Raw genomic sequence first — 27,862 nt, 5'->3', positions numbered from 1 at the left:
GTATGGCAAAGGACTTACAAAGTTTACAAAATATAGGTGAAAATGTGGTAATAAATATTAAGAAACAAAAAAGACGTGTTCTTTATTCTTCCATAAGAAATTTTACATATAAATGTCCAGAAACTTAAAAATTATATATAAGGATTAATTTTTAATGGTTAAATTATGGAACACTCAGTGTAGTATTATGTAGCCATAAGAATAATGTATTTAAAGGCATTTACAAATTTTCAAAATTCCTTATGATACATTATATCATGAACACATTATATATCACACATATTAGAAAAAGCTTATGAGTTTGTATAGAATTAATTTAGAAATTTTTAAAATCAAGGGCAAAAAAGGGAAAAGAATCTAAGAAACAAATATAAAAATGCATTAGTGTTTTAAACTATGGGTCATTTTAACACATTCCTTGAAAGTTTTTGTAATTTCTAAGTTCTAAATGAGCAATTTTTTACTATACTAAAAATACAAAAGTTTTAAATTATAAAAACAAATGATAAAAATAGACACACTGATAAGTTTGGTTTTAAAAAGGAAATTCGTTTTTTTATTTACAGATTTAATTTCAAGCTTTTAGGACTTATTGAATCAACCATTTTGTAAATATAAAATTGCAATAAGTTGTTTTTATTTAAAGTCTCAGTAGTAGATAGTGTACTTCTGTTTCCCTGCCCCCTTTTAAAATATCTGCAGGAGTATTTAAAAGAATCAAGCCTTTTATGTCTTCTAAAATAGTTCAACCAATGACTAATGCACTTCATCAGCAGCATACCTACTTAAGGAAACTAAACTTTAGACTGAAAGGGTCAGTGAGACATTGGACTGGATGTCTTTTGATTGATCAAATAAACAAAGAATAAACATACCAAAATTGCAAAGAAATATTTTCGAAAAAACGTATCATAATCCTGCAAATACAACTACAGTATGACTAGACTCCTGCAAATCTTCAATTAATATTGAGACTAGGATATTTCACTGACATGCTAGTTGTTGCTTAGTCTGTCTTATTTACTGAGAGAAAACAAAATATTTCCCAGGCTTTTGATAAAACTACATCTCATGAAATTTTTGAAGAATTTCTTTTGTTACCATTTACTATTCTCATTATATATATACTAACTTTAAAGGAAAACATTAAAATAAGTTGTTCTTTATTAACAATTCAGTGAATTTTTCAATCCACTAACATAAGTCTGCTGAATGACCTGAAAATGAACCTTTCTGGTAACATATTGCTGAGCCTTAAAAAAAAATGTGTGTATGAGGAAGTTATCTTTCAATTAGCTATTTCTATTTGAAAGTTCAGGAAGTTATGAAGAAAATTGTTATTTTCTAGTAAGCACATCCAATTCTATCATGTGGCAATAAATAGCAAAAAATAGCATCTCTCCCGTATGGAATCCTACTTTACAAATTAAATTTATTTAATATTTACATCAAATATTCTAAAAATTATAACTCAATAGACTTTCTCAGTTTAAATTTGCATTGCAGAGAAAATTTCATGCTAATTGCATTAGAAAAAATAGATCAGTTTATCAGGAAGAGTGAAAATCCCACACAATGCAAGAGCTCAAGCACAGACGTAGTGAAAAGAACTTCATAACCACAGAGTGATTATTTTGACATGCTCAGCTGTTTAATATCATGCCTGAATGCCCCTTTCTGGTTGATGATCTTCCTTTGTAGGATATGACAGGCCTAAATGAATTTGAACCCTTGTGAATTAAAACCTTCTCATTCATTTATTTTTGCTGAAATTCCTTATGCTTTCAACAAATGTGACTTTTTTTTCTTGCAATAAGTCCGAAGATATACACAATTACAGGTAAGGATCTAAAATCCTTGTAAGAATTGGTTAAATGAGGACATAAAAAGAAATAGGAATACTATATCTAATCATTCACTTATTGATTCATATTAACACACACATATTCAATTCAGGCTACTATAACCTAGCATGTGGTTTACACAAATGCCCTTCTGCTGAGAAACTAAAGAAGTTCCTATTGTCCAATGACAAAGTAGAAGTTTGACAATAGCAGAAGAAGCTATTACAATAAAGACAATACATATTTACTATAAAAAACACAATATAAGTAAATATAAAAATAAATACAACACTTCTAACCATGCATTCACATTAATTTTACATTAAAATATCCTGTAGAGTGACCTCTGATCTGTGCTTTTATACCTGATGTTAGCCTTAAGGCATTTGGTTATTCCATTTTCACACACCAAATGTAACCATTAAATGATTATACTAAACATTTCATTTGATTTCTACTTTTCTTTGGCTGTCCACTGTAGCAAAACCATTCATTACTGAGTTTGTCCCTGTTAACTTCTGCCATAGTTATGGCAAGCTACTACTTACATCATATTTTCAGATTATTCATGTCATATGAAGGTATTTTCTAAACCAGAAACATATCCAAAGTTATTTTCTTTGTTTTTCTTTCACAACTCATTTATTGAGCTTCTCTATAGGTAAGATTTTGCAGTGGACTTTGTACAGTGGACCCTCAAGTTACGACTGGCCCTACATAGGAACAACTTTAGTTAGAACCGGAATTTTAGTTTTGACTTATGAACAAAGTATTGAGTTAAGACCCAAATATTATCCTCTTGTGCGGCTGTATACAAAGACTTGCAATGGCAGAAAAGCATATGTAAACATACATAAGCTTCAGTCTGAGCCCAGATGCATGTGTTTGTGGATGTGATTTCAGCTGGTGCTTTATATAATCACACAATTACTGCTATCAAAATGGCTCAAAAAAGCTAGAAAAGAAGCTAAGGAAGGAAGGGAAGGTAAAGAAAGCAATCACAAGAAGGAAATTGTGGAGAAATATGAGAGTGCTGTTTGTGTGATCAACCTCTCTAATATGTACAGCATGTTTGAAATCCACTATCTCAACAATCTTACAGAGAAAAGATTTGTACAAGGAAGCTACTGTTGTATTCAAATTAGTAAGTCAGAATCAACAGTGTTAGATGAGGTAGAAAGGCTATTATTAGTATGGATAAATGAAAGGCAGATGGAGGCTATAGCCTGAGTCTCTAATTTGTGCAAAAACTATGGTTATAAATGCAGATCTCCTAAAGGATAATCCATCAAGGAGTAATAATGGTGATATATTTTGTGTCAGTAAGGGATGGCTTCACAATTGTAAAATGAGAACTGGGATTCATAGCGTAACTAGGCATGGTGAAGCAGCAGATGCTGACAAAAGGGCTTCTGAAAATTACATGAATCACTTCAAACTGATAACAGAGAAACAGCTTCTGCTCTCATCAAGTTTTTAACTGTGATGAAACTGGCCTTTCCTAGAAGAAAATGCCCAGGAGAACATACGTTACCCAGGAAGAGAAGAAAGTGCCAAGCCACAAGTCTATGAAGGATAGGCTAAACTTTTTGCTGTGTGCCAAAGAAAGCAGTGACCTTAAGATAAAGCCTTTTTGTTTACCATTGTGAGACCCCTAGAGTTCTCAGAAACCTCAAAGTCATGAAGAATAGGTCAAGGGTCATTTGGAAATGTAACACAAAAGCCTGGGTAACAAGAGTACTTTTTCTTCAGTGGATCAGGGAGGCTTTCTGTCCTACTGTTAAGAAATATCTAGAGGACAAAGTTTAACCACTCAAGTCTCTCCTTATCATGGAAAATGCCCTACTCACCCAGGAGATTTGGAAGAATGGGCTAAAGAATTCCCATGGCTCTCAGTTGAGTTCCTCCCACCCAATACAACTCCTCTACTGCAGCCTATGGATCAGCAGGTCATATGTAACTTTAAGAAGCTATATACCAAGGAACTGTTCCTAAATGCTTCCAGATGGTCTCAGATACATATTTAACCCTTAAAGAGTGCTGGAAGGAACATTACACCATCCTTTCCTGTGTGGGGTTAATTGAGAAATCTTGGGACAATATCCCTCTAAGGACACTGAGATCTGCATGGAAGAAAAGTGTGGCCTAAAATTATACAGGAGAGAGACTGTGAAGGCTGTATAGAGGAACCTGAGCCTTTAATTGACCCTGTGGTTGATGACATTGTCACTATAGCAGAGTCCATTGGGTTGCAGGTAGACAGTGTTGATGTTGAGGAATGGGTGGAGGAATATTCAGAGGAATTGCCTACATAGGAACTTTAGCAACTCCTGGCTAAGCAAAAGAAAATGGCTGAGGAGGTTTCTGAAGTGGCGCGGAGTATCAACAATCAATGTAAAACAAAATTCTTCTAAATAAAGGAAATGCTGAAAAAATGGACAGAACTAAAAACATTTGTAGAGAATACCACCCAGACAGGGAAAATGCCAATCATTGCATTCATTTGCTTAACGACAACATCATGTCATACTACAGATCAGTGTTAAACAAAAGACAGAAACAGACAACCTTAGACCAGTTTTTAGTTCTGAAAAGGTTGACAGCTACTGAACCATAAGCGGGTCCTAGTAGACTACAGACTCTCCCAAGGAGAGCAAGGACACAATAGAGCCAGATTCCTGATGTTCTTATGGAAGGGGACTCTCCTTCCAAACAATAACCACCTTCCATTTCATCCTCCCGTCCTGCAAGCCAAAGATGTCAGCTTGAATGGTGAGTACACTATGAAATTATTGTTTCTGGTAAACTAGGCACATTTTATAACTTTTTGGGGAATATACTAGGAAAATTATTGGTGTTGTTGGTAAATTACACAAATTGTACAACCCTTTTTTATTACAAAAGTTTAGTTAAAGGGGTGCTTTGGGAGGTTCGGAATGCATTATGGGAATTTCCATTATTTCTTACTTACAACCAACTGGAGTTACAACCAGCCTTCATGAACAAATTGAGTTTGTAAGTCTATTATATTCGAGACATAAATGCTTTCCTTTTCTAATCCTTGACTGTTCATTTTCATAGTTAGGAATTAGCTGTCTTTATAATGACAAGTCATGTGTAATAGCCATGATTTGACTGAGTGGACACAAATGAAGGGGATGCCTAGGTTAAACCTGGAGGTGGTATCGGATTTTTAAAAAATTTAAATGGTGGAAAGATATGAATTTGAGTTTCTCCCCATTCTATCCTTGAGTGGATTGTTAGGTAATAGTGCCAGTCAGTTAACATCAACCTAATGGGTAGCAGCAAGCAGAGGACCTTCAAAGCTAAAATATTGGTATGTAAAATGCTGTTTGCCAATGTACTACAAGTTACATTTAAGTACCAATATGAGAGAGCAGCATCAAATACCTGGAAACTACCTGGTAATCATTTGTGCTCTTACAGAGCTAATTACCATCTGGTGCACATTCTTAATATTTCTTTGTCAAACACCCTAATAAGCTATACCATTGACATACCATATGTCTTTCCTAGATGATGATAATCACATAAAAAGGAAAAACCAAAACATAGCTGACATGTATACTAACAAAATATACTACAAGTGGATCTGTATGGAAAATTTACATCAACTTTATAGCTTTACCTTCCTTCTGCTATGTAATACATCATAACTACAATATATTCCGGTTTGTTATAATAGAGATTCAAATATAAGACCTGTCAGATCATTTCAGTGAGCCATGCTGTCCAAAACCTAACCACCGGAGAGAAATCACGATGTTAAGTAAATGATTATGCTAGTAACATGACAGATATTTTGTTACTCCCTAACATATATTTTATAAATCTATAGAATATTTCTGTTATCACTAGAAAGAAGTTATGCAGTAATGGAATGCTTGCCTATCATGCATGAGGGCCTGAGATTGATCCCTAGTACAAAAACAAAACAAAAGTAATTATCTTGAAGAAATAATTCAGTGGATGAATTTTATAGTGTCAAAAATAAAACAAAACCACAATAATATTCACCAAATCCTCCTTTCCCAATTAAACAGTGAACTCCACAGGAAATTCACCAATGTATCCCCAACTGAAAATGGTGCCCAGAATGTAGTAGATGCTCAGTGAGTATTCATTTAGTGAGTGAGTGAGTACCTACCCTGGTATTGCAATTAATCAGTAATGGTTTCTTTATTTAAAATTATTCTTTTACTTGTTGTACATTATTAGCCTGAAACAAATAATACCAAGAATAAACATTACAATTCTGTTGTATCAATTCGATCATCATTCCATTCATCCAAGAACTACAGAGCCCCTACTCTAAGTCAAGTACCATGGTCACTGGTGGGGGACAGGAAAAATTCCAGTTCTTCATGTTTCCCTCCCATCTAGCAAAGTACAAATGCAGAATTGGGATCAAAATAGTGACAGAAGTCCATTAAATTTAATAAAACAAAATAAAATTTCAACATAATTTTAGATGAAGTGTTTCAAAGGAAAGAATGCTTCTATCTGCCACTTTCTCACTCCTTCTCTGAACTGCCACAGTGCATGATCTACAGCAAGAATTATATGAGTTCATTAATTAAGAGTTGATGAAATTAAGATTAAAATGTCATGCCACTTTGATTTTTCTTCTATGAAGAAACTGTTAAGATTAAAAATAGTTGAGTGGAAATAAATTATGAAGTCAAAAATTAGGAACCAAAATTAAATATAATTAATTAGTAAAAATATACCAGTTGGACACATGGTGCAACCCAGAAAGATTTCTGTCCCAGAAATTGAGAAATTATTTGAAAATTCAGCAGGAGACATCAGCAGGATAGCATAGACAAGTGAGCGTCTAAGTCTTATAGAAGCATTCAGAAAATGTGTTGTGTACTTTGTCCATGAAATAAAGCCTGTCTGAAAATTAAAAGTACTCAGATCTGAATCCTCAATGTGAATACAGATTGAATTATGGGTACCTAAAAGCGTAACATTGCATAGTAAAATATTTTAGGAGGTGAATTTTATGGAGGTGAGTATGCTGAAATTAAGTATTGTGACCTTGCTCAACTCTACATTTTAATACAAATAGCCTCTTTCTTGGGCCATGGTTACCAAAGTCAGGCTAGCTGTAAAGGCACTGTCTGCACTGACAGAATCGAGGTAGAGTTAAACCGCTAGGTATATGTTGAAAAAGTTGCTAACAGTAGCATAAATAAGATACAGAAATTCAAAAGTCTAGTATCACAAGCAATTTTCCATCACGTCTACTGGGGGATAAAAGCTTTCATTTCAAATGAAAAAGTTCAGTTAATTGCACAACCGGCTTATATACCATGCCCTATGGTAGCAGGCCAAGTTGTGAAACTGACTCAAGTTTTTTGGTTTAATTTCAATTTTTCTTGCTTGCTTGCTCTTTATCAGTAAACCCCAGGATTTGGACTTTGCAAACGCACGCTTCAAAGAGGATGTGCTTAAAGAACGGCTCATTTCATCCAACAGCGACACCTGCTGTTCTTTCCCCAGATTCACCAAGGCTGCCAGGAAAACCGCAATTGGAAGGGAGAGGGACGACTAACTTGGCCGAACATGTTGATGTTACAGAAAAGCGCTCTGAAAGAAGGAACAACAACAAAAGAAACTTCTGAAGAGGCTGGACTTCACTACTTCCCTGCAAAAAGAGCCAAGATATTTTAATTTTTAATTGTGATATATATAATTACATTAGAAATAAGACCTAAAACAGAGAGCAATCTAAAATTTTTAGAAGTAGATGTAGAAACACACAGGTTTATGGTACATTACCTGTTGGATTTCTGTAATATGCAAAGGTCTGCATAATTCCAGTGTCACCTTTTTTTATGAGTCTCCTTATTTCTCACAGAAAGAAAATAATCTTTTTAAATTGTGAATGTTATTGTCATCAAAACCATTAAAGAAAGATTCCTAATTCCAAATTACATCACATGTTGTCACTGAGTACTTAACTGAGAAAGATGTAGCTTAGGGAAGTCAGGCTCTGGTAGCCCCAAGAACTAAGAGGGAAGACATCTTAGCGGTGGTAGATCATTAAATTCATAATCAAATAATAAACCCAGAAATAGAAAAACTCAACCAGAGTCAGAAATCCTGGACCAGAGTTAAATGACAACAGGACAAGGGTCTTCAGGGAAATGAAAAAGAATAGCACCCCACCCATCGTTCTTTAGGGCTCAGTAGTAGAAATCCACAGAAAGCAACTACAAAATGGAACTTCTGAAAGTGAGCGAATCACTTTGGAAAGTAAGGGCTAAGTCTCTCATAGGCAGAGTTGTGACAAATGGAGGAGCACAAGGCATGAGCTGGAAACTGTCCCAAACCTGTGCGGGCTCTAGGAAAAAAAATAGGGATGGCGTCCTCATGTGCTAAACCTGAAAGAATGGTCTGCACTGTGACAAATGATGAGCGTGTCCCGCCCCTGACCTAGGCTACTTGGACACATACTGCTTTCCTCCTTACACAGGAAAATCGGGCCTTTAGCTAGTCAAGGAAATTCAATGTTCACATATGAAACTCTAAAGCTGTTTGTCTAACATCCATATATATATATACCATAAGAACAAAGATAAAAAGGAATATACCAATTCTAAATTACTAATATATGTTATTGTAAAATATATTTAAATGAAAAAAGAACATCCATATATTCCAACATAAAATTGAAAAAATAATAAAACATAAAGATACCATGGAAGCAACATGTAAGACCATGGGGAGGAGGAAGCCAGAAAAAGAATTAGAAACTGGAAAAATTTATGAAAGAAACAGAATATAAGACAAATCATTTTAGAAAAAACTGAATGATATAGGCAACAATGAAAATTGAGTGCCAGAGAACGTAAGGTCATCAAGGACATAAATGAGAGAGGATAATAAATCTTCTCCCCTTTCCAAAATATAAAAGATAAAATAGAATTAGGAAAAGATACTATCTGTATTAAGGCAGACCATCATAGGCATTTCCATTTGGTATACTTGTATATACTGATGTTATTAGAATGTTCAACCTCAACATATATTCTTGTGCAATAACTGGACTTCAAAAATTAAGAAAATTTGATGTGGGAGATAAAATAAACAGGTAAATCATTTATTTTTTTAAAAAGTAAATAGGAAAACCAATTTGGCCTCAGTATTCCACAACAAAATTTAACAGCAGAAGATGGGGAAAAGACAAGCTAATCAGAAGAGAAAGGAGCAGTCAATGTATTTATCTTTAATCTCAGAAGATATCTATCAACTATGAAGCCTACCGCTAGGAAGAACCCCAAATTCAGGGATTTCTGTCTACAGCAAGGTCTTTTGCTGGAATATGCCACAGGAGAAATGTCAGTCACTCTAGTGCCGTGGAGATGAAATACTGTGAATAATGAAGGAAGTGGGCACCAAATGCATTCATCTGTAGATTTAAGGGAAGTATAGTATAGAAAATGTAAACACTTTACTGATGATTCTAATAACATACACATAATCCAACTATAAAAACTAAAAGAGAGAATGAAATAAAGTGGAAATAGGAATTAGAGCCCTGATAACCTTAAAGAGTATCAGGTTTTTTTTTAAAATTCACTGTTCATGTCTAATAACATAGACACATTAAATAAATAGTACAAAGGCAAATTTTAAGAAATATCTTACTATAAAAATCAAGTGGTTTAGGAGGAGGTAAGAAATTAGGAATAATAAGAGTCTAATTTTTTTCAACTCATGGTTTAGAATGATTACTGTCTAAAGGAATGGGAAGAAATTTAATGGCAGGTAAAATTATAAAAGCAGTGATTGGAACATGTATCTGTTCTAGCATTAAAATAAATGAAAAATTTAATGACATAAAATATTTTATAATAATATTAGAAAGTACTACTCAGACTATAATATAAATATATAAGAAATAAACCAAAATCATATATTCAAAACTATTAAAAATTAAAAATGATAACAAAGTTAAGGCAGGCAAATGCCAACAAATGAATTATCAGTCTTATTTATTGTCATCTTTTTAGCTTATGCTTTTCATTGCCCTTTATTTTATTTTATTTTATTTTATTTTAATGATAATTTTATCCTTCTGGTTCTAACTCTCTTTCCTGTTCTTTCTTCTATTTAATACCTTTTTTTATGAGAATTTTTTTATTGCTTTTGTTGTTGTTGTTCTGGTTTTTTGACTAAGAAAAATACAATGGAAAATCCCACCAGTACAGGATGCTGCTCCAAATTTTGACTAACCCTCAAAATCTTTTGATTTTCATTTACTTTTCAGATTCTTCAGTTACTTGTTTTTAAATTTTTAACTGCACCAATGTGAAGTATGGACTATATGGAGCTCACCCTGGCGTAGATCACCAGAAACACACCTCATTTTCTTTAAAGAAAAATTACTTCCTTTTATAACTTACTAGAAGCAAGACAGAGCATAAGTCATAAATTTTCCATGACGTGGAGAAATCATTTAAGAATGTAAGCCTCTATTTCAGCTAAGCCAGAAGAGATATGGTTGACAGAATAAGAAAGCTGACAGTAAAGGACTCACATAGAAAGGAATCTCAGCAAATAATATAATCCATCCTTCTCTCAGTAGGCAAAAATTTGTATTAGTGAAACTTCAAACAGGTATCACTTTCACCTCAGTTAATCCACAAAAATTGAGTCAGCAATTTGTGATCAACCATATCAAGAATAGTTGATAGATGAAATGCCATTAACAGAATGAGCAGCTATCCATCATTTGGTAAAAATTCATCCATCATCCATGTACCAAACTCAATTCTGTCTTATACTAAACACATATACTACACTGAAAATTGTCAACTTTTAATGATCTAAAACTTCTCTTCCATGACAATGTGATAACATTCACAGAAAGAATACAGAAAGTTCATGGATGATCAGTTTAAAAACTTTAGTAAAACAATAAGGTTTTGTAAAAAATGCCAAAATAGTAGAGTACACTGTATAATACTCATTTAACTGATATAATCTGATGCCAGACATCTGTGAAGCAAGTAATTTGTTCTACATATAATTTTATATTTTATATGAACATTATACATTATCAAATGAAATAAACCAAGAAGCATGAATGATCTTACACATAAGTTAATTTTGATCATTGTCTCAAGTTTGATATCACAAGCATGAATAATTATAGTAGAAGTGAGGTTGAGCAGTGATTAAAGCATGTCAGAAAGTAGATATTCCTGCATACAGATGTTAAATCTAATTAATCATTCTCAAATAGAAGACACAGCTTCTACTTATTGCTTATCAATACATGATGTTTATTTCACAATTATGCAGCTAGATGTTTTCAATGTCTAAATGAAGAATTTAAGTATAATTTTTGCAAGAGATATTTTTGAAAGGCTAGAGTAATTTTTAATGCAGAATAATGGATTGTGGTTAAAACTTTATTAACTATCCTGATCCATTCAGTGTCTACAGTTCAGACATATGACTTGAGCAATGATTCACCATAAACCAACAATTCATTGTTTTCCTTTAAATTACATTCCTACACACACACATATATATATATATGTTATTCGTGATAAAAATTGTGAGATGAATTATAAAGCCTGTGATAAATTTTACATATATGACTATATATTTCCAACAAGAGTTTTCCAAATACTGTATTTTTTCTCAGATTTCTACCTCAAGTAAATGGGGATTTTCATTCTTGTAATATATTGCATATTAAAAATGAGCTGTGTTTTTATTGATTTTGAAAGCAACACATCCACGTATGAAAGTAATAGCTTTTTGATTGATTCAGTCAGGATGAGTTAGACGTTGAAACAGAGGGAGAATTAATCAGAAAGGGTTGATATAAGACCCATTCAGAGTATAGATTTCCATTTTCTGTGTCATTGTTCTCTTGTTAGAGATCTGATGGACCATGTGCACCAGGTTAGATGATAAAATGAGTAGAACTAGAAAGGTAGTAACTAAAGATATATAAGAATTTAATCTATTTTAAAATGAACGCTAGTGACCAAATTTTACCTGGCAGAATTCTGAGTAGAAATGCTGCTTCTTTTGTAGTCAGATAAAAAACTTAATCTTTATACAAAAGAATATGTCAGAGCACACATAAACAATACTGAGAAAATAACCAACTGAAGATCTAATGTTTTGTACTGTGGACTAGAAATTTCCTAAAAGGTATATCTTAATAAATAAGTAGGATAAATAAGTAGAAGTGATTACGAGAGTTGATAGATGTGCTAATTAGCTTGTGAGCTGGAATTTGTCAATCATTTCACAGTTTATAAATATATTGAAATGTAAGGAAATACACACTATTTTTTGTCATTTTACCTCAATAAAGCAGACAGTGGAGGGAAGAATATAATTTTGCCTTGCTTTACTAAAGAGATATTCTAGAAAATGTGCATATAAACTATATTTGTTGTCAATCAAATTACAAATTAATAGCACTGGTTGGCTTTGATGCTTCAATTTAGTTGTTTTCTTTAGTCAAGTTATTCAGGAAACGTGAATCAAGAGCCTAGTTAGAGCTAGCCCTGACACTAGTCATAACTCTGGAGGAAACATGGTCCTTTCCCAGTCCCTGAAATCCAAGTCAGGGTGCTTGTTCCAGCAAATTATGATCTTGAGAGATATTGAAGAGTAAGTTACTCAGTCCACTTGAGAAGGCACAGGGAGAGGAATGTGCAGAAAAGCCAATCAGACTATGTCAGCTTTTTGTCACTGTGACCACAAACCTGAAAACATCAACTTAAAAAAGGAAGGGTTTACTTGGGCTCATGGTTTCAATCCATGATCAGCAGGCTTCACTGTTTTAGGCTTTCAGGGAGGCCTACACACCATGGTGGAAGGGCATGCAACAGGAAAGCTGCTCACATCATGAGGACCAGGAAGCCAAGGGTGAGGGAACCCTCAAGAAGGGGTCAGGGACAAAGCAATAGCTGTCAAAGCCATGCCCTCAGAGGCCTGATTCATCCAATTAAGTCCCAGGTCCTAATAAACCCACCGAGTTATGAACTCATCAATGGATTAATCCACTGATGAAGTTGTAGTCCTCATAGTCCAGTCATTTCCTAATAGCCCCGCCTCTGAACATTGTTATTTTGGCGATCAAACTCCTAGCACATGAATCTTACCCTAACCACAATATCCAAACCACAACACAGACTACAAATGAAAGGGCATAGGGCCCATTCCCAAGAGACATTAACGTAACAGTGGTGATTTGGTAACTTGTCTAGGAAGGGAAGATAGACCTGTGAACTGATAGACTATGTTAACTAAACTGGATGAACACAACACGAGCCCATATAAACACTATGAGAAGGAAGGTCTAAAGAGGGCCCAAAATGAGGTTTACTGAAACCAAAAGAGCACCGCAAAGTTAGGGATTTGAGTTTTCACAAGTAGAACATTTTGTTTACAAAGGACTCAAATTTGTGCTTCTTTATGGCAAAGAAAACTATATATATATTCATTCATCTGTTGATGGGCATCTAGGTTGCTACCAAGATTTAGCTATTATGATTGTGCTGCTATAAGCATGAGTATACATGTATAACTGGATAGGCAAAAACAAGATTGTCAGACTGGCTATATTACCAAAAATAATATACAGATTTAATGCAATCTTAATGAAAATACCAACATCATCCTTCACAGAACAACAAAAAAAATCCTAAATTTTATGTGGAACAAGAAGAGACTCAGAATAGTAAGAACAAACTTGGGCAATGAGAACAAAGAAGAAAGCATCACAATAGAGGATTTCAAATTATATTACAAGTCTACAGTGATAAAAATGGCATGTTATCAAAACAAAACAGACATGCTGATCAAGGGGACAAAATTGAGGATTCAGAAACAACTGCATGCACCTTCAGACATCTGGTTCTCAACAAAGGGGCCAAAAAATACTCTAGAGAAAAGATAACCTCTTTTAAAATGGTGCTTGGAAAACTGGCTATCCATGTGCAGAAGAATGAATCTAGATCCACATCTCTTACCCTGCAATCAAATCAAATCAAAATGAATCAAATATTTACATGTAAAAACAGAAGAACTGAATATGCTAGCAGAAAAAAATTGGTAAAACCTGAAGACATAGGCATAGGTCAGAATGTTCTAAAAAGAATCCCAATTACACAAGAAATAACACCAACAATCAGCAAATAGGACTATATCAAATTTTAAAAGTGTCTCCACAGCAAAGGAAACAACTAAGGGGGTGAAGAGGCAATCTATAGAATGGGAAGAATTCTTGCCAACTACTCCTTAGAAAGAAGACTAATATCAAGAATATATTAAGAATGAAAAACTTAGACTACCCCATAATAAAAGAGCCAATGAAATAATGAACAACTGAAATGAATAGACACTTTTCAAAAGAAGAAGGGTGGGCAGGATATGGGATAAAATAAGAACCAAGACATATTATATAAAGGTAACAATCTCCAATGATGAATGTCATCATATTGTACACCTAAAATTCACCAATAAACTTTAAAAAATAAATAAAGAAAGAAGTGCATATTGATTTCCATAGTGGTTGTACCAATTTACATTCCCACGAAAAATGCAGAGTATGCCTTTTTCTCTGCAGCCTCACCAGCATTTTTTCATTATTTATTTCTTTTTATGATAGCCATTCATTCTGGAGTAAAATTGAGTCTCAGTGTTGTTTTAACTTGCACTTCTCTGATGGGCAGAGATGCTGAGCATGTTTTATGTATTTATTGGAAATTTGCACTTCTTTTGAGAGGTATAGATTTGTTTTGTATGGTCATTTTCTGACTGGGTTTTTTATTTTGGAAGGTCTGATTTTTGAGTTCTTTGTAAATTGTAGATATCAGTCCTCTGTCAGAGGAATAGCTAGCAAAAATTTTTTCCCATTCTGTAGGTTGTCTCTTTATCTTACTGTTTTCTTTGGTGTGCAGAAGCTTTTTATTTTAGTGTAATTGTATTTGTTTATTCTTGATGCTATTTCTTGTGAAACTGTGGTTCATTCCATTCAACCCAACCATTCCCTTTATAGGTATCTTCCCCAAAGAGTTAAAACAACACACCACAGTGATACAGGCATACCCATGTTTATAGCAGCACAATTCATAATAGCTAAATCTTGGAAGCACCCTATATGTCCACAACAGATGAATGGATAAAGAAAATACGGCAGTTATACTAAGTGGAGTGCTACTCTGCCATAGAAGATAAATTTGATTCATTTGCAGGAAAATGGATGGACCTTGAAACTATAATGTTAAGGGAAATAAATTGGACACACGAGCTTAAATATCACATAATTTATCTTATATGAGAAACCCAAAATATAAAAAAAAACATTTAAAAACAAAATAAAAGATAGACAATAGGAAACAGGAAGATGGATCTTTTGCAACTGATAAGGGGATTTAGAGATGGAGGGAGGTAAGAGGGAGATGAGGGAAAGGAGAATGCAAATAATTACAATATGCTAAGTATGCATACCTACTTCCTATGCTGAATGTAAACATTATGTACTGTAAGTACATAGTAATAAAAAAGTAAAAATGTCCAATGGGTTCATGAAAAAAATGTTTGGCATCTTTGGCCAGTAAAGAGATCAAAACAACATTGAGATTTTATCTTATTCCAGAAAATATGGGTATATTCATTAATTTAGAAAGGGTTAATTCTTAAGATGTTTTACAGTAGCATCCATCTGGTATGGGGATTTACCCTTGTTTGTTTTATATGAGATAGAAAATTCAACCTAAGGATTGGCATTTTAGCCTTCTTTGGCTATATGTTCGAAAACCAGTGCTCTTAGAGAAAGTGAAACACTTTTGAATCTTGATTTTTGTCATATGGTCATATAAAGAGGCAACTTTCAGTTCATCAATGAACGCTATATTTCTAAATGAATTGCTATATATTTTTTAAAAATTGCTCTTTGGCCGGGGATTTAGCTCAGTGGTTTCGCTGCCTGCTGCACAAGCACAAGGACCTGAGTTCGATCCCTAGTACTAAAACAGTAATAATAATTAAAAAAATAAAAAATAAAAAATAAAAAAATTGCTCTTAGCAGCCAATTATACATACATTAAGTCTCATTAAGCTGGACAAATTTCTCTGATACAAATTAGCACCCTTACTAGAATTTCTATTTGTGAACTCTTTCTATCTCCATTCACTTGATAATTACACAAAATATATATTAATAGGTATTATCAAAAATATAAGAATTAAAAGCAGAGACTTTTTTTCTTCAGTACCAGAGATCAAACTCGGAACCTTACGCAGAGGAACCACTGAGCTAAATCCCCAGCCCTAAAGGCAGAGACTTTTAATAGTGATATTTTTACTTAACTCCAAATATTGTAGTATCTCAGTAATGACTATAGTCATAATTCATGTAGCCAAATGGATCAACTGTCACAGAAACTACATTTATATGTATTTATACAAACTGAGAACTTAACACAAAGATATTCTTTTTCACTGCTACTAGAAAACTTGATAACTAATATTGCAAGAACATTTTACATAATTTTTAAACCTCTTTCTTCTTTCAGCCAATGCATACCAGTATTTAAATATCTAATTTTTATATAAACACTTTAACATGATGATATTTGTCAATTTTACAGCAAAGAGTGAAATAATTAAGGACGTTATATTTAGATAAATAAAATATACCATAGAAGAGTTACGTGTTTTTCTTTAGAGAAATGAGGTGCTGATTATCTTTACTATCTATGACTGACTCTCCTAAGTACAGGATACTCTTTATTGTTAGTAAGCAGCATTCTTGACCTCTATTTTGTAAGCCAGCACTGTATCACTATTGCTCCTAACTGGAAGGAACCAATCTTAGAAGAAATCCCTGAGATCTAGGCTGCTGCAAATCTCAACACAGCCGCCTCTAGAAGTCTTCAAAGATTCTAATTGTACTTTACAGGGTCTCACAAGTTCTCAGCTCATAAAATAGCTCATATATATATATGATATATATTATATATATACATAATATTTGACATATATTATATATATATATATATGAGATTTACAGCCAATATAAGGAAGTCAGGTTTTAACTGCATATGGCAACTTCTTTGTTCTCTCATACTGCAGGAAAATGAAAAGGTGCTTAATTCCTGGATTTCCCCAAATAATTCAGTGCCCAAGCTCCTGTGAGTCAAGGTTATTTCCCACCCTTAGATTTATCTAACTTCCATTTACACTTGTTTGTCTTGATGTGTTACAATAAACCTATATACAATTCAAAAATGAAGTAAAAAATTGAACCTAGTGTGTCTGTGTATCAAATCCTGGAAAATATATTTTCTTTCTCCTAACGGGTCTTTCAAAACAAGTAAAGGTATATTTTTGAAGAACTTATGTGGAGAAAAACAATCTGGAAAAAGTATCTCTAACCTCTCTCACCACATAAGTCAATAGATCTTCATGACAGCTCTTCAAACCCATATAAAAGATCAATATTAAGGCCTTTACCTGTGAAGATTTCAACACTGTGCCATAGATTTTAACTTGCTGGCCCAGTTTCCCATCACCAATCTTTTCTTCTATAGAAGCACAGTTAATTCTAATCATACATTTCATGTTAAAAATAGACTTTTATTTTCCAAGAAATATTTAACATATTGAAGAAAGTTAATTGTCGCATTTTTTCTTTCTTGTTCAAAATAGGTGTTTTTATTCATTAAAGTAAGAATATCTGAATGAGGATAACTAAGGAGAAAGAGACACTATCAATCCTTTGGGCACCTTTATCTGTTGAGGTCTGACAAGATAACTGACTCAAGTGTCAGTCATTAAGAATCATGGGGATTGAAAAGTTGTGATGAGCAAAAATTTGTAGTGTAAGTTAAAAGTACTGTTTCTTCGGTTGTGGGTACATCTAGATAGAAACTTGAGCAAAAAATAAACCAGTATGCATTCACACCTGCTTAATAGAACACTGCATGGTGCAGCTCTCCACTACACCACCACTGTGCTTACAAGATAAGTTGTCGGCCATACAGAAAGAGCTTGCTTGTAATGGTTAGATTTGCATAATTTGGAGAGCATTGGTAGTAAGGCAGAGAATAATGGATTATTGCCCTGGAAAATATCAAGGCTCCAATGAAATTCATCCCCAGGCTACTGAGTAGTTGGCTCCCAAGGACTCATCAGGGGAGTATACAGGCTTTCAAGTAAACAGGCTCTCATGTTTAAATTTGTTTCCTTTGGTCTATTTTCTAAGAACTTGAGCTAATTTCAAAAGAGATATCCATATTATTATTTAAGATACTACAGTAGAGAAGTTCCAAGAATAAATAGAAGAATATTTGCATGCTGGGTGTAACCCTTACATGCTGGGTGTATCCCTTTATGTGGTAGACTGAAATCCATGACAACAGGACTGGATGCTTTAAGAAAAATAGAAACAAACAACCATACTTTTGTTACAAGATTCTCTAACTTAGGTAAAAATAATGCTTTGTGGTCATCAAAACTTGATACCTTTTTCTTCTGTACATCTAGAGAGAATACTTTTTCCAGGCACTCTTGTATTTGAGTGATCATGTTTTTGAAACTTTGTCACTGGTAATATAGGCAGAAATGTAATTTACTCCCAAGTCAGTGCCATTAAATCCTATTGTGTGATTCAGCTTTGCAATTCCTTACCCACTTGCAGAATGGGGAGGACTCCATTAAAATAGAGAAAGAGAGGATCTACATAATCCAAGAAGCATGTATCTCTGAATGACTCTTCAGTGGAAACCCCTATCTACTTTAATGGATCTACCTTTAATGGATGACATAATGAAATAGGAATTATGGTAAACCACAGAGATTTGTGTATTGTTTATTGTAGTAGTTTGTTTTCCCTAGTTAACATAATCATCATTATGTCTAAAATATGGATACCTTGATAGCTAAAAATTTTTATATAGGGAAAGGGAGATGAGAAGAATACAAGAAGATGCTATTTCAAAAGTAGTTGAAGAAACATTTGTAAAGAACTTAGAGAATGGCCCAGAACACTGCAGATACAATACAACTGATTGAGAGACAGATAACACAAAGATACAAGAGTAGACTTTTTTTCGTGGAGGAGGGTGAAAAACTTAACTTCACCTAAATGGCTTCTCCTGCTTCTTTACAGTAACTGCAAACTGCGTATTGACTGTCATCCCCAATGCTCAGTTATAGACCCAATTCTTTTATCATTGTATGGAATTTTCCTAGACCATATCATCTATACTCACAAGATCTATTTTCTCTATGGATTTATTTACAGTCTATATTTCTAATTCTGACTTATAGTTTAGGACAAAATCAGCAAAGTCAGTTTTACTTGACCTTCATTCTCAAAAACATTCCAACCTTTACATATCTAAGAATAAACTAATGCTCCTTCCCATGTATTGGTTCTCTTCTAATGATTTCTAATTGGGAAATTCCACCATTTAAATGTGTAAACCAAAAACTTAGGTCCTTTTCCTGATACCAAGTGTCTTAATCTGTTCAAAAAGCTAAACATAGTCCCCCAAACTAAGTGGCTTCTAAACAAAAGAAATTTATTTCTCACAGTTCTGGAAGATGATCTTGACCTAAGACCAAGACACCATCAGAGATGATGTCATGTGAAGGCCAATGTCCTTGTTCTGAGACAGTAACATGCTGATGAGTCCACATATGATGAAAAGGACTTACCTGCTATTGGGTCTCATTTATAAGGGCACTCATTCCAATCATAAGGACTCTATTTTAATGGGCTAATCATTTCTCTAAACTCCTACCTCCTAATACCATCACCTCGAGGGTTTGGATTTCAACATAAAGATATTTGAGGGGACACAAACAGTCATACTACAGCACCATGTTTTCTCATTGTTTTTACAGCCAAGTGTTCAGTAATTCAGAAGTTACTTCTGACACAGCTTTCATGTCCATCTCTCTTTTCCTTTTCCTTACTGTACTGTTAGGAATTGCTGCTATAACTCATTCTCTTCCTTTCGTATCTATGTAGCTTTGTAATAGAGTATAATAGACAGTTCAGTTAGTTTATAAATAGGCAGTTAGCACAGAAAAAGGGATAAAAGATGACATAAGAATGGAAAGATAAGAAACTTTCCTCCCAGAAAGAAGGTTCTTATACAGAATATGTTAAGTTAGTAGACAATTCCTTCCTACTTTTGGACTGGACTTTGAGGAACATTAGTTCCATTTCTTTGAACTTATTTTCTTTGAAAAAAGCTCTACTTATCTATATAAGAGCAGAAAAAAAAGGCAATTCAGACTTTCATTTGGAATCCACCCCGATAATGGGAATTATATCTTTTATTTCCACTAGTCTCCTAACTTTCTCCCTTTGTCTGTGATTTCAGTCTTCCACTTCATGAAACTACAATTTTAGTTTGTACAGAATTCATTGTTTCATATTTGGAGGTCCCACCAAGACCTGAGATTAATATGTAGGAAGTGAGACCCCAGTGGTGAGTTTTTATTGTCTTTTTCCTCTCCTATATGTTTTTGTTAATTGTAATTCCATTGTAATTCCAGTGCCTTGCACATAGGGTTAGGTGTTTCATACCAAAGGGAAAAGCACTTTCCTATCCCTTCTTCTCTGTCCATCCTCTGAGAAATAACACTTGGGCAGGGTATAATAACTGTTTTTTTTGAGGTGGAGTCATTACAGCACAGATGATTTCATTGGTAGAACAGAAAGCAGTTTCAATGATCCTTAAGGGCTGGCAGCAGCTTTAGACAAAACAGGTAATAAGGAAGCTGATAGCCATAGTCCTCTGGTCTCTAAGGGACTACTTTGCTCTTGCTACAATTTCTCTCTGGAGCATATGGTCAGGACAGCAATGCAGTTCTATACTGAGAGATAAGCTGAGGACTGTGAAAGGAAAAGCCAACATGTAGTTAGTATGAGCCATGGGAACTCGGGAAAAGGGCTGAACAGGTGCCAAGAAGATCAGACATTCTGCCCTTGCACACTTCCTCAGATGCCTCCAGATGGGTCAAGTTTACGAGATGCCTTAGATAGAACAAACAGGATGGGCAGGGACAACTTTGCTCCCTTGTTATTTTTCAAAATGGGAAAGGTCCATGTATAACTAAACTTCCCATAAGACTTGGAATATGTACTTAAAATCTAAGACTTCTTTGACCCCAGATTCCAAAGAGAAAACAGCATCTTTTTCTACACTCTTACATAGCCTTGACACACCCCTCCTCCCTAAATGCAAAAGTATAAATCACAACACTGTACATTTATTGGGTCTGTCCCTTTAGAAACATTTACATAAGAAATAGTTGTGGTTATCAAAGGAGCAGTTTACCTATAGGAACATAATGACTCTAATACAGACCATAAGGGATCTGTACTTTGGTAGCAGCTACTCCAATGATTAAGGTAGATCATCAAACTAGGATCCTTCTGAAAGTAGTTTTTGCTTTCATGGCCACAAAGAGACCACACAGTAAACTTAGATTTATAATAAAGAGGAAAATAAAGATTCCATTTATAGCTCTTCTCTTTTTTCCCCTTATAACTCTTATTGGTGTAACTTATTACAAAAGAACTCTGTTATGATTCACTTAAAAAATGCTATGATACCCCCTAGAAAGAAGTTCTAACTAGTTTATAATTATAGTTATAAACTTAAAACTATGACAACAGTATTATAATTCAGCATAGCAAATGCATCTAAGAGTGTACTCTGATTAAACCTGAGGTTTTAATACTTTTTCTATACATTTTCTTGCCTGTTTGCCTGCCTGTTTAATCTGTTTCAGTAACTGGTTAAAGGGCCAGAAGCTGCTTCATTAAAGATTTTTTGAGCTTGTATCAATTTCATTTTTCCTTTTTATTTTTGTTCTTATAAACTTCTGGCTCTTTTGAGACTTTCCATAGAAGACCAGTTATACAGGTTTGAGGGGGGAGGGTAAACAAACACACTTGAAACATTAGAGGGTAAAAAACAAACGAAACAAAACAAAAAAATGCTAGGCTGGAGGCTTACAAGGGACTTAAAAAGAATAACCTTAAAGTTTGGTAAAGTTTATGTATGATTTAGTTAATATTTATGTTTCTGCATGTTAACATTTTAGTATAAGTTATCCTCTAAAAGTTATATTTAAATTGGCTTATAGGTAAATATACATTCATAATATTAGCTCAAATGCTTATTTTTTATAGGACTTAATAATAAGCTAGTTTAAATTGTTTGGTAAGATAAAGGTATATATGTCTTTAAAGTTCATAACATGTTTTTGTCCAGACTGTTAGCCAATCAAGATAATATCTTTTTAAAAAGGTTCTATATATGCAAAACCTATTGTATTATATGTATAGTAACTTGATATTTCCTTGGTTAAAGACTATATGGCTTGAAATTGTTAAGAGATATGCTTTGTTTCATGAGTTATCTAAAGTAATTGTTAATTAAGATAATTGGCCTTGGGTATATGCTGGACAAAACTCCCCTCTGTGGCTAAAAATACAGTCACCTGACCCAATTTGTTTCAGTTTTCTCCTCTGAGGGGTGACTTCTCTGGTTTTTCCCAGAATCCTACTACTGGCACACCCTAACAAATGTTATTAAATAAATTACACTATGTAATAAAGTTGGCTATAATTAAGAGACTAAATGTTTTCTATATCTAAAACAATAAAGTATTCTTGATATTAAAACACTCTTGGTTAAACTTACAAAAGCAGATTAAAAAACGAAGGTTTTATATTTTACTAAGGTAATTTTTTGTGCTTTTCATCATTAGGTTTTTGGTTACTTAAAAAAAACCTTAGGAGCTAGAGATTATTTAAATGTTGGCTGGTAAAATGTTTTCAAAAGCTAGTTACCAATTAGTTAAATAAACAACTATTATCTAAGTTTGTAACATATATATCTTGGACTAGAGATGTATATACACCTAAAAACAAAGTATGTTGTGGGTTTAAACTTTAAAGTTTATAGAGGGAAGACTACACATATTTAATACATCAGAGTAACAGGTAAGTACTCTCATACATTACACATTATATCTAGACCTTAGACATATGAAATGACCAGAATTTTTGACATTTCTTTAAATTTGATCCTGTCATTTAAAACTTCATCCACATCTATTGGCTTTTATTAAATATTGTTATTGTGCAACTGAGATTATACTGATCATAACTGAGATTATATTGATTTGTTTGTGATCAGTAATACTATTTCAAAAATTTGTCTATCTTTGTTTCATAAAAGATCTAAGCATGGTCTTTAATTCTTGCAGTATAGTTACACCACCCTGTAAACCTAATAAAGGAGTCTAAATATTGCCCTAAGTGTATATATATATATATGTGTGTATATATATATATGTATAGTATATGTATATATATATGTATAGTATATGTATATATGTACGTAGTTTTTACACTTAGGGCAACACATATAAATATATATATATATATATATATATATATCTGTGAAACTAGTTATTGCTAACTTCATGGTATATTAAATATACTTGTGTTTTCTGAGTAAACAGGCCTTCAAAGACATGGAACTTACAAAAACTTATCATACCTATGATTTCCAGCCTAAAGTTGTTTATGACACTAAACTTGTTCAGGCTCATGTTGATATGATTGTTAAATAAATGTGTTATAACATTTAGATGTATCTAAATACTATACAGTCCAGACAATGTCACCATGATAATTAGAGATTCAACATTAGTAACATATGAAGTACCTCAATAAACAAGTACCCTCTCCTTAAAAGACACTTTACTAAAAGGTAACAAATTCAAATAAGGGTTTATTCATATCATTTAATATCTTATATCAGACAATGGTCAACAATTGAAAAAAAATTTAGATGTATTTCATAGGTAATAACAAAAACCTGATCATTCTAATATAATAATGTCATAACTGTTCTGCTAAAATGCTATTTGCTCTTGGTTTCAAATTCTCCCTGTAAAACTTTATAACTATCATCTGTTGACATTCTGTAAGAATGTGACTTCTAAGGCAACTATTACTGATGAAAAAAATAACACTTCTCTGGCCATACTTTATATCTGAGAGTATTCGATATCCACATGAGATTATGGACTTTCACCTACCACTCCCACTTCAATACTGGTGTAACTAACTTTCTAGGTGTTCCCCAGTTGAGACTTAGAGACCAAAGCCATAGATAAAATAACTGGGCTGTGAGGATAGCCAACATTTTGGTTCTGCCTCTCCAAGGTCAACCAGAACCCAGGACATGATTGCATCCCTCTAAAAGGATCCTACAAGTCCGGTGAGTCACATGAGCATGAAGACTGTTGGACCCCAGAGGACAGGAGTCAACCAGTATACACTGTGCTAAAAAGAGAGTCACTAAGAAGAGAACGATCTCCTATGCTTCCAAGAAAATCTTTCGTCTGTGACTTCATTCTGTGACTCCATGAGATTAAGAGCTCAATGTAAACAGAATGATCTGTTTTGGGTTCTCTTCAATCTAGTCTACCTGTTGCAGTCAGAGCCATTATTTTTTTTCTTGTAAAAGTATTTAACAGGTGCCTCAGCTTAGATCCCTTGTAAGGCTTTCTGTCCTTTGATAAAGATTAAATCACTTACCTATTACAAGGCACTGTGTGGACCTATACTTGCCTAGTTCGAGTATCGTGTAACCCAACTTCTTCACTCTCTGAGCTTAGTCACAGCTGCTCAATTTTCCATTTTCTAAACGTTTTCTCACCACATATCATATGCATTTGTTCTCTATCATATCCTCCCCCTTCTCTCTCTCCTGCTATCCTCACACTTGGCACTTTTTCTTACTTAGTAAAGTCACAATTATCTTGCAGATAACAGGGTAACTTTCTCAGTAAGTTTTTTTCCTTATAGCATCATGGCTTCTCCTACCCAAGCTGTAATTATACATATTATATTTTGATCCATACACATCCCTCTCAATAAACTAAACTTACCAGACCAAAGACTATGTCTATGTCCTCTAACTCAACTCTCCAACAGTACTTGTCAAAAGTGCTCAATCTACTTTTTTTTCTGGAGCAAACAAATATATCTGGTGAGAAGCGGAGTGTGGAAATGTGTTCTTTAATTCAGGAAAAAGCACAACAATAAACCCTTAGAAGAAAGAAGCATAAATGACTTATTCAGAAATAAAAGGTCTTTTATTGAAGTAATAAGTGAAGGTGATAAGTCTCTCTAATAACAGAAAAGGAGACTCTGTTACTTTAAGGCTGAAGAGATCTTCTGGATAATTTTTATAGTTATCAAATAAAATGGATCTAGATAGGATGAAAGAAAATACTGTAACTCTCTGGAATGGGAATTTGAAGAGTACATATGAGGCAGTCCTGTGGGTATACCTAACCGCTAAGAAACGTTAATGACAATAATATAGTCTGGTATTTAATCTGCTTTGAGGAATAAAAAGAAAGCTCCTTGTTTTTACTTGAGAAAAAGCCAAAAAGCAGAGCAGCAATATTCTAGAAAAGTCTGATTTTAGACAGCAAAAGTTGACCTATAGAATGTGGCATTCTTTTGTGGTAAGATCATTGTGACAGATCAAAAGCAGTAAGAGGAGATTTTAGTCCAGTGATAAAGTCCTTTGTCAGGACTTTCCATAAAATATATGAAGATAAAACCCTGAGAGAAGACATGATGTCGATGGCCAGCACTGGTGGGTTTTGTAATACTGCCCTGTTAGCTCGAAGTGAGGCATCGCCTCTAACCTTGACATAATCGAGAACATCTGGATTCCATTTGCCTTTGGAAAGAATACGGGGACTCTCAGCCATCTATATTTTTCCTAGTACTCAAACAGGACCAAATATATCATGCTACAAGCTAAATCATTTTGAAGACACCCATGGTGTTTACAGGCAAGGAAAGGGGCAGTGTTCATCCAGGAGTCAGTGTAAATTCTTCAGCTGCCAACTATTCTATTTTATTTGAACTATTTTATTCTATTTTAAACTAAAACTTAAATCCCAAGATTGATCTTGGAAAAGGCCCAGTTTTTTTTAATAAAAATTAAGCATTCCTATTTTCAGTGACTATCAGGCAGCCAACATCAGTCATAGAATACAATTATATTAAAGTATGTATTTAAAAACAAACATCACTCTGAAGATTATAATTTAGAGAGCAACCTGCAATGCGTAACTGCCTAGGGTCATGCCTTAGTTTCAAGGAGAAACACATTTTTGAGCCTTTCCTGATACTCAACTCCTTCTTTAGAGTACTTAACTTCTGCTCCTGGAGCAAGGCACATGTAGAAAATGCTTTCAATTAGCTATTTAAAATGTTTGCCTCTGGGTCACTCCTGACCTGTCTTTTAAACTCTGATGTTTCTCATGTTGGTATAGTCTCAGAAAATCTCTTTTCTTGTATGCTTACACATACTATGGAGTCTGATCATCACTTTTAAAGCAAATTCCTTACTATGTAGCAATTAAGTACTGAAGATTATCCAACAGCACCAGCACAGGCATCTGGGAGGACACATGTACTATGTGTGACAAAATATTGCCTGATTCCAAAGATACTTTAATATGAATTTGAATGAACACAAGGCTATTATCCATTATGTAGAAGCCAATAAATATTACATGGATAGCTAATCTAACATCATTGATCTAGCTCAAATTAATGTGCATTCAGCAAGACATGTATATTAGTATGATAGTTCCACAGCTAATGAGTACAGTGTCTGGTTTCATAGAGCTTACATTTCAGAGGGAATGACTTTTAACTACAAATCACTATGACACATGGTAGAATGCATTAAGTACAACAAAAGAAATAAAAACAAAGTGATGCGGAATAATCAACAAAAGGAAGTTTTGGAGACAGGTATATCTGGCTTTAAATTACAGCTTTCCTAGCTAAAAGCTAAAAAACATCACACATATGGCATGAGGTGTGTATGCCTCAGTACTTTTTAGCCTAAAAGAATGAGTTTCCTCATTGAAACAATAAGATGATTAAATAAAATAGCATGTTAGGTGCCAAGCCCTTTGTTGGATATATACTGAACATTCCATTAAAATAGAACTCTTCCTTCCTTCTTTGGAAACATCTTGTGAGAGATTACTATGCACTATGATCTAAGAATAGGGAAATCTCAATACACTTCAATAGATAAAGGGGACTTATTCATGATAAATAGCTTGTTTTTTTTTCCAAAAGGGGAAAAAGGGGTGTAAAGATCGCGTGTAAAAAAAAGCATAATAAGAATTAAGAGACGAAGTGGAAGGTGAACAATATCAGTGCAAACAAAACAAAAGGTACATGGAAAGGAAGGGAAGGAAGGTGGGTTTAGATGCCTGCTGTAGGAGCCCTGACTACAACATCAGTATACCTGGATTCCATTCTGTTGATTCTGAGGAATCTCTCAGAATTTGATCTGTGCCAGTTCTAAAAAAATTCTTCTAACAAAACAAATTCTTTTGTTAAACAGATTAAGAAAATTGTGCATATGCAATCACTTCTAAGAAATTTCTAGCCAGGGATTTAGCTCAGTGGTTCCGGCGCCTGCCTCACAAGCGCAAGGTCTGGAGTTTGATCCCCGGTACAAAAAAAAAAAAGAAAGAAATTTCTAATGCATATTACCATAGTAGAAACGAAAAACAAACCCAATTCAACTGTGTTTAACCCAGGTTGAATAAACTTATGTACTGAAAAATTTCTTCTGCCTCTCTTTCCCCACACAGAACACTTGTTAAAAGCCTTCATTCTGAGTATCACTGGGACATGTTTAGAGCAATTTGGTCTAAATTCTGCTTTAAAAAGACAATACGGACAAACCTATCAATTGGAAAATAAAAAAGCTTGGATGCTAGGAAGCCAATCTACTAGTTTGAGAATCAATATGCATATGGCTTAGATTGGAGAAAATAAATTTGAGACATAAATTGGGAGTAGCTTTTCTTGGAATAAGACTTACTACAGAGAATAGTAAATACCGGAAGAC

General features: G+C 33.9%; 1 protein-coding gene across 13 annotated transcripts in view; it reads right to left on the bottom strand.

The window, feature by feature from the left end:
• The window catches only part of Gpc5 (glypican 5), a 1,453,028-nt gene that overhangs the window by 901,565 nt on the left and 523,601 nt on the right, over positions 1-27,862 (bottom strand). The window contains exon 7 of one of the 13 annotated variants that reach the window (XM_087192998.1): positions 463-27,862. This exon is cut by the window's right edge and continues 19,392 nt beyond it. The exons of 11 other annotated variants lie outside the window; for them this stretch is intronic. The gene's annotated coding sequence lies outside the window, so the exon portion shown is untranslated. Of the gene's footprint in view, positions 1-462 lie in introns of those variants that run through there. One more of the 13 variants, XM_087192999.1, reaches the window with a different exon arrangement.

The sequence above is a fragment of the Heterocephalus glaber genome, unplaced genomic scaffold (genome assembly GCF_053883595.1).
Source record: "Heterocephalus glaber isolate CG9 unplaced genomic scaffold, H.glaber_assembly_v1.0 deba00001577, whole genome shotgun sequence".
Taxonomy (NCBI): Eukaryota; Metazoa; Chordata; class Mammalia; order Rodentia; family Bathyergidae; genus Heterocephalus; species Heterocephalus glaber.
This window is presented reverse-complemented; position numbering and strand designations above follow the sequence as displayed.